Below are 16247 nucleotides of genomic sequence, written 5' to 3'. Positions count from 1 at the left end.
TCCACTTCAACAAGTAGTGGAGATTGCAAGGAATATTGAGGGTGTTTTAGGCAAGGAAAGGGAGTCTAAGGAGGCCAAAAGTCTCGAAGATCTGGAGGGTTCAGTGGATTTTACTCTTCAGCTAGGACCCATTATAGCGGAGGCTCGAGCAGTCGTCCAGCTCAGTCCGCACATCAGGTTACTCGGAGTACTCCAGTAAGTTCTTACAATGCACCGCCGGCATGGGATTTCTATAATGGTTATTCCAGTTATCCGGCACATACTCAGTACGAGAAATCATGACCTCAGAGGGGTTGTTATGAGTGTGGTGATATTAGGCACATTATGAGAGACTGTCCAAGACTTGGGAGGGGTGAATTTTATCAGAACACTCAGACTATGGGCCCCAGTGCAGCTAATACTCCACGGGCACAGCCAGTTAGGGGTGGAGGACAGGCGGGTAGAGGGCACCTAAGAGGTGGATACCCGACCCGTTGATATAATCGCTATGATTTGGCTGAGGCCGATACACCAGATAGTGTCGTTACAGGTACGATCCCGATTTGTTATAAAAGGATATTTTCCCTTAATTTGATTCGGTTCTGAATATTGAGATGAGTCCTCTTATTATGCTCCACTTATGAGTGAGCTTCGTAATTTTGTGACCCACTTATATGTTTATCCCTGTAGGGAGATTTGAAGATGTGAGCCAGTGTCTGTCATTTTTATTTTTGTGCACCATTGAGGGCTATAAGTCCAAAAGTAAATTTTTATTATTCATTACAGTGGGTTTGATGTGTTTTGGAATAATTGATTCCAATTTTATGAATTTTATGCCCTACCGGTATGAGGGTTCATTATGTGTTATGAAAAATGTTACGAAATTTATTGAAAATAAGAAAGAAAGGAAATTGAAATTTCAGTTGACACAATGTGCAAAATACTTGTGATTCGGAGTTGAGGACAAGATCCTCGAATTTTTATATGATGTGAAATATTTAAACCGGGCTACGAACCACGATGAAAGTTATATAAGGACGAGGTCCTTGTGGTGAAATATTTATGAGTTTAAATTCTCCCTTGGTGAAGTTTAATTTGTACTATAGTACTAATAGGGAGTTATGCCTGATAGGCTTATGTGATAATTCTTTTATGTATTTCTGTGCCATAATTGTGCTGTAATTATTGAGTTTTAGCCTACGAGGTGAGTGCCCAGGTGGCGTTAAAAGTGACTCGTTAAGTCGAGTAAATAGTTGTGAGGTCTTCATGCCTCACATTTTGCTATCAGTGTTGTGAAAAATTCAAAATGAGGTTTTTGTTAATATGAAGTTAAATGGGCGATGTTGTAATCAAGTATGAACAACTATTAAGACCAGAGATGTGGTGATGGGCATACATATGATGTGCTTCATGTCCCGATATCATTATGATAATACAGTACTTGTAATACTAAAATTTGTGTTATTGATATATACATTGTGGTGTTTTGTTGGGTTGTGGATGTGTTGTTAGGAGTTATTTTGGTGTTACTCTGGCAGGTGGATAGGCCCAATTACAGGGGAGACTCTGCCGAAATTTCTGAAAATTTTGGGAGTTAGTAAGAATTTGGGGGATTGAAACGTGCAAAAGAAGGGATAAGTTATGTTATGTGTTTGAGGGCGAATGATCATAAGCAAGGGAGAATGTGACACACCAAGAAAAAAAAACTTTGAAGTACTTCAACACTATCAAGAAAGTTGATGTGTGCGTAGGCACAAGTTGCTATAGCCAGTTGAGACTAATACCGTGCGTTGTTGTGAAAATCAGGCCTTTTGAGAATGTTTGGAGTGAAAGAAATTGGTCTTAAAGTTTACAAATATGGATAAAATAAATAATCTCAATTGAGATGGTCTTGTCGGGCTTATCTCAAATACGGTAACGTGGGATCAACCGTGAGTATATGTGTAAAAGTAAAATCATCAATTTGGTAACCTCAGAATAATTCTTAGCACGTTCGAGGACGAACGTTTGTTTAAGAGGTGGAGAATGTAACGACCCGACTTGTCATTTTAAGAATTATGCCCCGTTCAGTGACTTAAGGTCTCGAGCAGCTTCGCAATATGTATTATGACCCGCGGGTGTGGTCGAGTTTCATTTACTGAAGATTCAGAATTAAATTAAAAGAACAATCCTTATTTAGAAGCTTAAATGGAAAGAGTTGACCGGGGAGTTGACTTTTAAGCAAACGACTTCGGAATGGAATTTTGATGATGTCAATAGCTCCGTATGGTGATTATGGACTTAGGAGCGTGTCCGGAAAATTATTCGGAGGTCTGTAGTGGAATTAGGCTTGAAATGGCGAAAGATGAATTTTTGGGAAGTTTGACCGGGGGGTTGACTTTTTGATATTGGGGCCAGAATCCGATCTGGAAATTTGAAATAGCTTCGTTATGTCAATTATGACTTGTGTGAAAAAATTGAATTCATTACGGATTGATTTGATACATTTCGGCGCAAAATATAGAAGTTGGAAGATTTGAAAACTCATAATTCGATTCGATGCGCTATTCGTAATTTCGGTGTTGTTTGACGTGGTATGAAGCCTCGACTAAGTTTGTATTGTATTTTGGGATATGTTGGTATAATTGGTTAAGGTCCCGAGGGCCTCGGGTGGATTTCGAAAGGTAAACGGAATGGATTTCAGACAAAGAGGGTTGCTGGAAATTTCTGTTGCAGAGCTGTTCGCCAGAAATTTATGGTGCATGGAGCCAATTTTGGAAGCTTATATCTTGCAATCTATAAGGAATCTGAAAATTTTTAAAACGTCAAAGTTGTAGCCCTTTGATTCTAGTTTCCAGAAAGTTAAACAATTTATTATTTGGACAACTGTACAGAAAGTTATTATGGATTGAATGAAGGCTGGTAGAGCAGTTTTACCAGAAATTTCTGATGCGTGGAGCCGATTTCGGAAGCTTATATCTCGCAATTAATAAGGAATCAGAAAATTATCAAAACATAAGAGTTGTAGTATTTTGATTCTAGTTTCCAGAAAGTTAAATCATTCATCATTTGGACATTTGTACATAATGTTATGATCGATTGATTGAAGGCTGGTGCAAGCAAGTTCTGGTGTGGACTTTTAGTGACGGAAAATGGACTTTTAGTGACGGATGGGCAGAAACTTGAGGACCAAAAAATGGTCATTTCCTTCATTTCGTTTTGGATTTTTGGAGCACGATTCTTGGGCGATTTTTGGGTGATTTTTACGGAAAAACATTGGGGTAAGTGTTCCTTATCCTATATTGATTATATTTCATGATTCCATACTCATTTACATCATGAATCCGTAAATTTATGGAAGAAAAATCAAGTTTTTTGCAAAATCTTCCAAAAATGAAAATTTAAGATTTGGAGGTCGAGTTGTTATTGGAATTTGATAAAATCGGTATGGTTGAACTCGTATCGGAATGGGTGTTCGGATTTCGTAAAAATTATATCGGGTTCCGAGAGGCGGGACCCGCATTGACTTTTGTTGATTTTTTAGAATAAATGTTCAAGTCGACGTTTTATTATCCGGAATTATTTCCGATGAATTTTAATGAAGTTATACAATTAATTTGGATATATTTGAGCTGTCCGAAGGTTAATTCAAGCAAGGTTAATTCAAACTATTTTGGAATATCGGCCTAACTTCAAAAAGGTAAGTGTCTTGTTTAACCTCGAGTGGGGAATTACCCCTTAGGCATCGAGTCTTATGTGTCATTTGTGAAATGTAAAAAGTCGTGTACGCGAGGTGACGAGTACACACTCGGGCTTATATGTGCAAAATTTATTGAGTTAAAGTCTTGGGCATATTGTGTAGTAAATTGAATAATTATTGGTATATATTTAATCATCTAATTGTCATGCCTCAAATCACAATTATTGAACTTGTTTTTATATAACAATTCGATGTAATTATTACTTGTATAGTTATGTGATTTCCGTGAGTTTGATGGTTTGATATTTCTTGGAATTTGATTTCATTATGAATTTTTCCTATGCAAATAATTAATTAATCAAACTTAAGAAGAAGTGTTAATATAATTATCTAAATTTGGATTAATGAAGGTGTGCCCTATGTTGATTATTTTTCTATCTCTGTTGATTGTTTTTGAGGTTTTATATACATTATGTAGAGCCTTGGGCTATTTGTTGTGAAATTAATTGATTTTGTTATATCCTTGGAATTGGTTGTGGCCATTGGGCAAATTATGATATGAATTAATTTTTGTTAGTTGTTGTGATAATATTCCGTGTAAATTGTTGTGTTAATTGAGTTATTATTTTGCGGATATAAGGGTGGCATCTCACTGTTGATATTATGTGGGCATAAGGGAGGCATTTCACTGTTGTTATGTGTGTTGGGGTATTGTCTGGGCGGAGCGATAAGGGTGGCTATAGGAGCGATAAGAGTGGCTATAGAAGCGATAAGAGTGGCTATTGATATTGTCGGGGGAGAGGGATAAGGGAAGCTATTATAGGAGTGATAAGGGTGGTTATAGGAGAGATAAGGGTGGCTATTGTCAGGGATGATATGTGATGATGTGGGGTTATTGCATTGGAAATTTTTATGTGATGTTGTGATTTTCATTGTGTTTATTTTTATATCTTGTGCAATTGGTCTTGTGGTTCGTAAATTGGTAATAGTCTGATTTATGTTGAAATTGGGGTCTGTGGCCATTGCCAGGCGGATTATGATATGAAATGTAGACATGAGGTGTCGTGAGTAAATAAAGATAATATTGGCACGTGAATTGTCCGTGCAGTTATGATATGAAATGAGGGCACGAGGTGCCGGAAAAATATGATGATTTAGTTATAGGCACGAAGTGCCGTGGAAATATGAAAGTGGGTTGAGACCCGTGTTTATTAAAAATATGAAAATGTGCTGAGACCCGTAGTTGTATGATTATGAAATGAAGTGTCACATAGTGACTTTTTAATTGAAAGAATTATATTCAAAATATTTATTTGGAAGGATTTTTATTCAAAAAGATTTATTTGAAAGAATTATATTCGAAAGGTATTTATTTGAAGAAATTATATTTGAGATAGATTTATTTAAAGGAAGTATATTGAAAGACATTTATTTGAAGGCATTATATTTGAAAGAGATTTATTCGGAAGAATTATATGTGAAAGATATTTATTTGAAATACTTGATTTAATTGGGTGTACTTATATTTATAAATTGTTGAGCGTTATTAATGGTGTTCCTGTTGCACTTATTGTTATTTGATTCCTATTATTTTGTATATCTTATTGCACAGGCTATTAGACTAGTGAGTGTCTTGACTGTACCTCGTCTCTACTCCACTTAGGTTAGTCTTGATACTTATTGGGTACCGACCGTGGTATACTCATACTACACTTCTGCACATTTTTGTGCAGAGCCAGGTATTGGAGCTATCGGACTCGGACAGAGTTAAAGTGTGATCGCAAGGATTCAAGGTAGAGCTGTTTGGTCATCGCAGTCCCTTGAAATTTTTTTATTTTATTGCACTGTTAATTATTAATCAAACAGTATTGAGTATTCGATCCTTGAAATCATTTCATGTATTCAGTTAGAGTTCGTGACTCAGTACTACCAGTCTTGGGAGGTTTTTATATTCATATTTGTTCCGATGTTGGTTTTGATTATCTATTTAATTCAGATTCTATTAAAAAAATGGCTTCAAAATGTAATGAAAATCGGCTTACCTAGTCTAAGATACTAGGTGTCATCTCGACGCATGTGGTGGGTTTTTGGGTCGTGATACGAGCCCAGGCACCGCAGGTGCGGAAATGCCTGGGCAGTGTTAAAACGAGGGTTTCCGAGATCTTTCTCATTTTGGACATTTTGGAGCTTGGTTTGGACGACTTTGGGGAGGAATTTTTCCACACAACTTAGGGTAAGTGTTCTTGATTCCCTTGTGATTATATTCCATGAATCTATCTTCATTTTTAGCAATTGGTTGATGAATTTAAAGAGGAAATTGAGGGTGTTGTCCAAAAGTTCATAATACAAATTTTTGGAGTTTTGAACATCGATTTGGAGTCAGATTTGAGTGAAATTTGTATGGTTGAACTTGTAATTGGATGGGTCGTCGAATTTTGTGAGTTTCATTTGATTCCGGGATGTGGGCCCCATGGGCGATTTTTGGGGTGTAATTTCAGATTTTGTGGGAAAATATTAGTATTTTGTTATGGAACTAATTCTTATAAATTGTGTGGACTGAATCAAATTAATTGTGACTAGATTCAAGCCGTTCAAAAAATGTTACGTGTAGAATGGAATTTTTGGAGCATTGTTTAGCTTGCTCGACCTTGGATTCGGCTTGTTCGAGGTAAGTAACTCTTCTAATCTTGGAGCTGAGGGTATGAACCTTGAGTATATGTGTTATGTGTTTGGTGTTGAGGTGACGCACATGCTAGGTGACGGGCGTGTGGGCGTACACCGTGTGAGCTGTGACTCTGTCATTTCTGTGGTACTGTGTAGTTACCTGAACTTGTCTGAAATCATGAAATCTCTACGTACTAGAGTTATCAAAATGTGATTCATGCTATAAACTATGTTTAGGCTACATGCTTATTCTGTTGGGACCCACCAAGGTGATTTTTGTTGTTGAGTTATCTTCTTTCATTGCATTACATACTCAGTCATATGCATTCATATGCATATCATATCTCAGTCTCTGTTGTTATTTATTGATACATCATATCATCATTTTCAGGCTAGTTTCCTGACATGGTGAGCCCGTGAGAGAGAGACTGGAGAGATTGATAACTGAGTGAGGCCGAGGGCCTGATTGATTCTGATATTGATACTATGGCACGTGAGTTGTCCGTGCGGTTTATAGCGCTTGGGCTGAAGGAGCCCCTCCGGAGTCTGCACACACCCCCAGTGAGCGCGGTTGATATTATTGAGGGATGGATCTTCCCTGGACATGGATCTTGTCCGAATTATTATATACCTAGAGATGGATCTTCTTCACGGGCTGGATTGGTCCTACTCGGTACTGAGTAACTGATGATCAGTTGATGTGTATATTCCGGGATGGATCTTCCCTGGGCCGGATTGTCCATATACAGTACCGAGTGATTGAGCATAATGAGTGGAATGTGTGAGAAAGTGAGATTGAGTACTCTGAGAGTGTGAGTACATGAGTTCATCTCTGAGATACGTTGCATTGACATGCACACATGACATACAGGCATAGAGATGTATTTTCCTCATGTTGTACGGTATCACATCATTCATGATTTCTCACACATGTTGACAGATGGGCATAATGATGCATTTTATTTACACTGGTTATCTGGAAAGAAAATGAAACATCTTATTTATTATTGAAAGGATTTTGGAAATATTATGGTTTTCAAACTTATTCATATTTTTGACAACTTCGGAAAACGATTCGGGTTTTCATCGATGTATTTGAAAGGCAAAACTATTTTCAGAAATCATGTTTTTTGTTGAGAATTTGATCGTTGAGTTACTTCTGCTATTACTTGTTTTATGTTGTTATGAACTATTGTTGGTTATAGAAGTTGGACTCTGACCTTGGTACAAGCTCGTCACTACTTTCAACCTAAGATTAGGTTTGTTACTTATTGAATACATGGGGTCGGTTGTACTCATACTACACTTCTGCACCTTGCGTGCAGATATTGGATGTTGATATTGATGTACTCGACAGGAGCTGGAATTGAAGACGTACCTGCATTCCGGTTGTAGCTGCCTCTTGTTCATGGTAGCCTTAGATTTATAAGAATCTATTTATGTACTTTTCACACAGACAATGTATTTATTTCATTTCAGCTTTGTAAATTCTATTCTTAGAAGCTCATGATTTGTACTACCAGTCCTTGGGGAATGTATAAGATTCAGATATTTCTTTATTTAATTGCTTTATTAATTGTTATTAGAACTGGTTAGTAGTTAATTGGCTTACCTAGCAGGTTGGGTTAGGTGCCATCACGACTAGTGGATTTAGAGTCGTGACAAGGTGGTATCAGAGCTCTAGGTTCATAGGTTCTACAAGTCATGAGCAATTGTCTAGGAAAGTCTTGCGGATCAGTATGAGACGCCCATGCCTATCTTCGAGAGGCTACAAGACATTGAGGATATACTTCCCATCTTTCTTTCCTTATCGTGCGGCGTTGATTCAGCTTGAAGCGTAACCTTTTGAATTCCTTTCACGCATTCGTATGCACACATGAGCGCTCGGTATCAGTTGTACAACGATGGCTTGTGATTCCATGGTTGAGATGTGAGATATGATTTTGGCAGGCTAACGATGGGTCAGTCTGGAGGACTTGAGGCCGGATTTTAACTATAGCTTGAGCACGGAGATTTCGATTGTGTGAGCACGAGCTTTTGGGACTTATATGTCCGTTGGTGTCCCTATTAGTGGATTTTTTTATTGGATGACTACGTGGTGAGTATGATGTGACTTCGAGATGTGTTCAAATTGTTCGAATGCGACGAGAAGTGTTTCCTTGAAATGTGAAGAAGGGGCTATTGGGTGCTTGATTTTCGTTTTTATGTGACGTTCAGTCTCGAGTATGAGTGCATTGGAGGATCCTTTCTGTTGCTTAATACTGGAACGAAATAGGTTCCCACGTCTTATTGTCGAGGTCAGACTCAGGGAGACTAAATAACTGCCTAGTAGTTGTGGCTATGAAAGGGTATCAAGAGATGTCAGTTTGAGGTTAAGCATATGGGTTATAACCTGCGAGGTAATCTACGGATGCGTGATTTTTATAATGTTGCGTGGAGGATTTCTTTTCTACCATCGGGGTATATTTGTTCGATTTGAGTTTGGATCGACTGTAATGGTTGACCTAACTATCACGAGGATGAATGTGAGATTTGCAGACGATTTGAAGTACTAAATGGTTTGTGTTGCATGAGCTGATGAAGGATTTAGTCGAATCTCACCGCGGTATTATGGCAGTAATAGAGTATGGGCATTGTGAGCTATTGTGTGTTTTGATCTATGGCTTTGAGCCAAGTGGGGGAGTCTGCTATAGACGATTTGATTGCACGATTATGTGTTGTATTGGTTTCAGTTTGAGGTATACTGGTGAATCAGCTATGACTGCAGGGGTGGAGATTGAGGATGACTCGAGTAAAAACAATTCCGGATACGGGTTGTACTACACTCTATGGGTATATGGGGATCATGGAATGATTGAGTGGTTAGTCTTGAAAGATGTAGAGTACATGGAGTAGGAATTTGCTTGGTCACGTTAAGGTGGGGTTACTCCTTTGGGTGTCGTCGTGCTAATGGAGCACCAGTCGTTTGGCTCGTTTAGGGCGGTGCAATTAAGATTTGATCAGAGTGGATGACTCTCGAGAATGGTTCTAATGGATTCAAGAATTATATGTAGCAATTGGGAATTTCGGATTGGTATATGGCTAGGATCTGATATTTGCATTGGAAGGCGTCGAGACTTGTGGCATTTTTTTATATCATTGGGGATTATGCATTTCAGTATCAAGAAGGTGAAGGAAACAGTTTTAGGTTCACATAAGGTCTCTTTAGAGTGAGTGTCACGGTTGTGGTGCTTTGGGGTGCTTAAGAGAGAAGTTAGCGGCTTATGGGCCTTAGGGCATTGTGATTTTATACTAGGGTCTCTTGTGTGGTGAATTTTGGTTAAGGATCGTGGTGTTCTATCAAGGAGAAGTATCAATTTGAAGGCAATTTGGATAGGACTCGGAGAAATAGGACAGCTTGGTAGTAGGTTGGGTTAGCACAATAATGGATATAATCGGTTCTTTGGGTACTTACGACGTGGCTAGTCTCTACAGGTGTTTCGTGGCAATGCTCTTGGGTTTTGACAACCTGCGTGGCTGGGTTGAGTTAGAGAGATTCGGTTCTGATAACTTGGTTATGTGCAAATGGGTTCGAAGAGTTCTCAATGGTTTTTTACCAAGGTTCGAGGGGTATATTTCCTACTGGCGTGAGGAGCATGTGGTGTATAGTGATTTTCTCCTAGGTGAGATCAAATGGAAGGTTTCTGACTGAACGGGTATGTATTGTGCTTGTGACTCGGAGTGGACTATGAATTTCTCGTACTTTTCTTTGGATGGCATGGTATACGCGGTGTGTTGTGTGGGATTGAGATTTACGTGAGTGGGATCACAGTTTTGTTTTGGAAGGGAAGGTCATGAAATTCGTAGGCAGCATGGACGGTTTTAGGTGACTAGATAAATGATATTACTATTTGGTATGGCTTGATGAGAGTATACATTTCAGAAGGGGCAATGTGTTTTGATGTATGGATACTTCACTGGTACTGCGGCACTCTCCTGGTTGATCGACTGCTGATATTCAAATTTTGCTATGTGGAACAGAAGAATTTTAAAAGTATTCCTCGTCGGATGATCGTGTATGAGAGATGTGTTAGACATTCTATTGGTGGAGTTGGGATCAGATATGGCGATTCGTGTGTTCTATAGATTTGGAGACTGGGAGTTCTCAGGAGCAGACTATTTCATAGTTGTGGACTGCGAAGTCGTGGCCAAAGCTAGCCAGATGATAGTATGTGTTATGATTCAGTCATTTTGGGCTTTTAGAGGTTTATTTATCTAATTGTGATTTCCCGGAGTTGATTTGGGGGTCCATTGGTAAGCCCAATTAGGATGTGTATTCTACACCGAGCCGGATTGGTTGGCTCCATACTGCCATTGTTGAAGGATGTACCATTCGGTTGGTGTTGAGCTTATTCGTGTTCTGATAGGTTCTATGAGTTACTCTACTATGCTACGAGGGGTTGTGATTCGTTGGTTGTATGCACACATGGTGCGGTTCTATTGTGGCTTTATAGCGGAATTTGAGCGAGATGAGTAATTGGGTATTGCATGGTCGATGGCGTATGGGTTATGTTCTTTCGTGTTTTTTGTGGCATTGTGTCATTTGCTTCTTTGTGATTATGGTAATGCACTTTGAGTACTTGATGTCGAATTGCGCATGGTTATTGATTTTTAGCAGGGTGGCTTGAGGTATTTCATATGGACCAGTATTTGGATAGGGCCGTGCATTGCAGTAGAGTTATGTGGAAATATGATCCTTTGTGTTAGATTCGTGTGTTATGATTCTACAGTGTGTGATGGGTTCTTAGTATCGCGTTGTGGTGTTACTCGTTGAGCTTGCGGGATGGTTCTCTTGTTTGAGTCATTTTCATTATTGAGTACATTTGGATTGTTGCTTATTGGTTCACGGATTGCACGGGCTGTGGCTTCAGATTATATTGATGTGTCATGTCACTAGAGTGGTCGTGTTGGATGTGATGAGGTCATTGGACCTAGGATGGATACTATCAAAATAGATTACAGCATGGTTGGAAGGATAATATCAAAAATCGGCTTAGAAATTTGCTATAGTTCTTGTCGAAGGAGAGGGAGTTCCATGATTGGTTGATCTGATGAATGGTTATGAGTTTCCGCGTGTTTCTTTTATCATCGGCAATGTACGAAGGTTTTAGGACGAGGTTTGGTTTGACATGAGGTTATTACCGGAATTGAGTTATTTTGGACAGCTGCTGTGATTAGAAATCATTGCTTCGAGTATCTGTGTTATGTGATATATCATGCGATTGTATCTTGGGTTATGGTTATGGCTTGATACAGCTTGTTCAGACTTATACAGAGTGTTGATGTGAGATTCTAATTTTATAGAAAGTTCCAGATGTTGGAAATTGGATTCTAAGGCTTATGGGCTAAGTTGAAATAAGGAAATTTCAGTTATGTTGTGTTATCAGGCCTATATGGAATAGGGTGACGTGGGATCACCCCCGGGTATGTGCATGGCAAGGTTATACGGTGGTTTTTCGGCTTTGAGAACAACTCTGGACACGTTCGAGGACGAACGTATGTTTAAGTGGGGGAGAATGTAACGACCCAACCGGTCGTTTTGAGCATTTTCACTTCGCTCGGTAGTTTATGGGCGTGAGTAGCTCCGTATGATGTATTTTGATTTGTGTGAATCGTCGATTTTTATTTTCAGGTTATTCGGGACTGATTTGGAAGAATGATTCTCAACTAGGGAGTTTTAAATTTGAAAGAGTTGACCAAGTTTGACTTTTTAGCATTTGACCTCGGATTGGAATTTTTATGGTTTCGTTAGCTCTGTTGGGTGATTTTGGACTTAGGAGCGCATCTGGATTGTGATTTGGAGGTCCGTGGTTGAATTTGGCTCGAAATGGCAAAAGTTGAAATTTTGGAAAGTTTGACCAAGAGTGGACTTTTTTATATCGGGTTCGGATTCCAATTTCGAAAATTGGAATAGGTCCATAATGTGAAATGTGACTTGTGTGCAAAATTTGAGGTCAATCGGATGTGATTTGATATGTTTCAGCATCGGTTGTGGAAGTTGAAGTTTCAAAGTTCATAGATTTTGATTTGAGGTGTGATTCGTCATTTTGATGTTGTTTGATGTGATTTGAGGTCGTGAGTAGGTCTGTGTTATGTTATGGGACTTGTTGGTGTATTTGGTTGAGGTCCCGGGGGCCTCGGGTGAGTTTCGGATGGTTAACGGATCAAATTCGGACTTAAGAAAAATGCTGGAACTGCTACCTCTGGTGTGATCGCACCTGCGAGGGTCTTGGCCGCAGGTGCGATGTCGCAGGTGCGGCGGGGTTGGCGCAGATGCGGGACTGGGGTTGGCTTGTGGCGTACGTAGGTGCGAAGGGGAATGCGCATCTGCAAGCCCGCAGATGCGAGGATTTGGAAGGCTGGCTGTGTCCGCAGGCGCGCATTTTCATCCGCAAAAGCGGATGCGCAGGTGCGAGCCCAGGCACCGCAGGTGCGGAAATGCCTAGGCAGTGTTAAAACAAGGGTTTCAGAGATTTTTCTCATTTTGGGCATTTTCGAGCTCGGTTTGGACGACTTTGGAGAGGAATTTTTCCACACAACTTGGGGTAAATGTTCTTGACTCCCTTGTGATTATATTCCATGAATCTATCTTTATTTTTAGCAATTGGCTGATGAATTTAAAGAGGAAATTGGGGGTGTTGGCCTAAAGTTCATAATATGAATTTTTGGAGTTTTGAACATCGATTTGGAGTCGGATTTGAGTAAAATTTTTGGAGCATTGTTTAGCTTGCTCGACATTGGATTCGGCTAGTTCGAGGTAAGTAACTCTTCTAATCTTGGAGCTGAGATATGAACCCTGAGTATATGTGTTATGTGTTTGGTGTTGAGGTGACGCACATGCTAGGTGACGAACGTGTGGGCGTGCACCGTGTGAGCTGTGACTCTGTCATTTCTGTGGTACTGTGTAGTTACCTGAACTTGTCTGAAATCATGAAATCTCTACGTACTAGAGTTATCAAAATGTGATTCATGCTATAAACTATGTTTAGGCTACATGATTATTCTGTTGGGACCCACCAAGGTGATTTTTGTTGTTGAGTTATCTTCTTTCATTGCATTACATACTCAGTCATATGCATATCATATCTCAGTCTCTGTTGTTATTTATTGATACATCATATCATCATTTTTGGGGTAGTTTCCTGACATGGTAAGCCCGTGAGAGAGAGACTGGAGAGATTGATAACTGAGTGAGGTCGAGGGCCTGATTGATTCTGATATTGATACTATGGCACGTGAGTTGTCCGTGCGGTTTATAGCGCTTGGGATGAAGGAGCCCCTCCGGAGTCTGCACACACCCCCAGTGAGCAGGGTTGATATTATTGAGGGATGGATCTTCCCTGGACATAGATCGTATCCAAAGTATTATATACCTAGAGATGGATCTTCTTCACGGGCTGGATTGGCCCTACTCGGTACTGAGTAACTGATGATCAGTTGATGTGTATTCCGGGATGGATCTTCCCTGGGCCGGATTGGCCATATACAGTACCGAGTGATTGAGCATAATGAGTGGAATGTGTGAGAAAGTGAGATTGAGTACTGTGAGAGTGTGAGTACCTGAGTTCATCTCTGAGATACATTGCATTGACATGCACACATGACATACAGGCATAGAGATGTATTTTTCTCATGTTGTACGGTATCACATCATTCATAATTTCTCACACATATTGACAGATGGGCATAATGATGCATTTGATTTACACTGGTTATCTGGAAAGAAAATGAAACATCTTATTTATTATTGAAAGGATTTTGGAAATATTATGGTTTTCAAACTTATTCATATTTTTGACAACTTCGGAAAACGATTCGGGTTTTCATCGATGTATTTGAAAGGCAAAACTATTTTCAGAAATCATGTTTTTGTTGAGAATTTGATCGTTGAGTTACTTCTGGTATTACTTGTTTTATGTTGTTATGAACTATTGTTGGTTATAGAAGTTGGACTCTGACCTTGGTACAAGCTCGTCACTACTTTCAACTTAAGATTAGGTTTGTTACTTATTGAGTACATGGGGTCGGTTGTACTCATACTACACTTCTGCACCTTGCGTGCAGATATTGGATGTTGATGTTGATATACTCGACGGGAGCTGGAATTGAAGACGTACCTGCATTCCGGTTGTAGCTGCCTCTTGTTCATGGTAGCCTTAGATTTACAAGAATCTATTTATGTACTTTTCAAACAGACGATGTATTTATTTTATTTTAGCTTTGTAAATTCTATTCTTAGAAGCTCATGATTTGTACTACCAGTCCTTGGGGAATGTATAAGATTCAGATATTTCTTTACTTAATCGCTTTATTAATTGTTATTGAAACTGGTTAGTGGTTAATTGGCTTACCTAGCGGGTTGAGTTAGGTGCCATCACGACTAGTGGATTTAGGGTCGTGACAGGCTGGCTGGCCAAAAGTTAAGATGGATAGGAAGAAATATGCGACGGTTAAAAGGCAAGAAACATGGATACAGTCCAAAAAAGTTAGAGTCGTGACTTGTGGCAAATGTGGACAACCATAATGCAAGAACTTGTGCTCTACAATTTGCACATTTGTTGAACTTGTACTTATTTATGTTTTCTAACTTTGTTTTTTAACAGCAACCAAAGGGAAAGCAGCTAAGCAAGGAAAAACAACCTTTGAAAAGGATAAGAACTTTGTTAGATTCTGAAACAGAAGATGAAATACATTGTTCAGCACCACAAATGACTCAATCAAGTCAGGAAAATGGATTTAGCTCCATGCCTACACCTAGAGTTGGTCAATCAAGTATGGTTCCAAATTTTTCATAGATGGAACATGATGAAGATGTTGTGGTTAGGCCAATAGTGATATCTGAAGTCAAGACAAGACTTCAACTGAGGCAGCAGGTAAGCTTACCATCTGGGACAAGATCAATCAACTTTACTGGTGATCACATTGGTGTTAGTAAACCCACAGATCTTCCATATTCACCAGCAGGCCTAATGTGGAAGGGTAAAGCAGCTACAACTTCAAATCAGTTAGAAAATAAAAGGCAACAGAAGAGTGGAAAGCTGAAGATAAGAAAAGGAAAATGATCAAGTTTTTCTTTGTAGTTTTGTGTTTATGTTGGGATGTAATTACTGCAAGCTTAATGACAGTCTCCTATTTAATATTTTATTAATATTGGTACTGGTAACTGAATTGGATATCATAGTATGATTTGGGTTGTGTTAGTTTTTCGGATTATAGTATGACATCCAATCATCAGTTTGACCTACTATATATCTTTATTATTTTTGGTGATATGTAATTACTGCATTGACGGTACTTCTGATATGTAATTACGGCATTGGTTGTTACAGCATGTTTAATGTTAGTGAAGTTACTCCTTAGTTATTTACTGTTAGTGGTCTGACTGCCTAGTGTTTTCTGCATTAGAGTCATTATTTTGTTCCAAAGCTGTTCTATATTCAAAACTTCATGTTTTGTAATTACTGCATCATAGAATGAATTTACTGCATTAGAGTGGATGCCCAGATTTTTACTGTTAGTGAATTGCCCAGTTTTTTACTGCATTAGGGTCATTATTCTGTTCTAAAGTTGCTCTATATTCAGAACTTCATGTTCTGTAATTACTGCATCTTAGAATGAATTTACTACATTAGAGTGGATGCCCAGATTTTTACTGTTAGTGAACTGCCAAATTTTTTACTGCATTAGAGCCATAGTTGCCCAGTTTTTTCTATTAAAATATACATTATTCTGTTAAACTAGGCATTAACATGCTATATGAAGAACTATAATTAGTGATTACAACCAACCTGACCAACACAATAAATCCGAAAATGAAAAGTATTACAACCAAGCTGACCATATTTGTGCCATATTCTGTTAAAATCGACATTAACATGTCATATAA

Source organism: Nicotiana tomentosiformis, chromosome 2, assembly GCF_000390325.3.
Source record: "Nicotiana tomentosiformis chromosome 2, ASM39032v3, whole genome shotgun sequence".
NCBI lineage: Eukaryota > Viridiplantae > Streptophyta > Magnoliopsida > Solanales > Solanaceae > Nicotiana > Nicotiana tomentosiformis.
The sequence above is the reverse complement of the archived record's forward strand: the minus strand, read 5'-3'. Positions refer to the sequence as shown.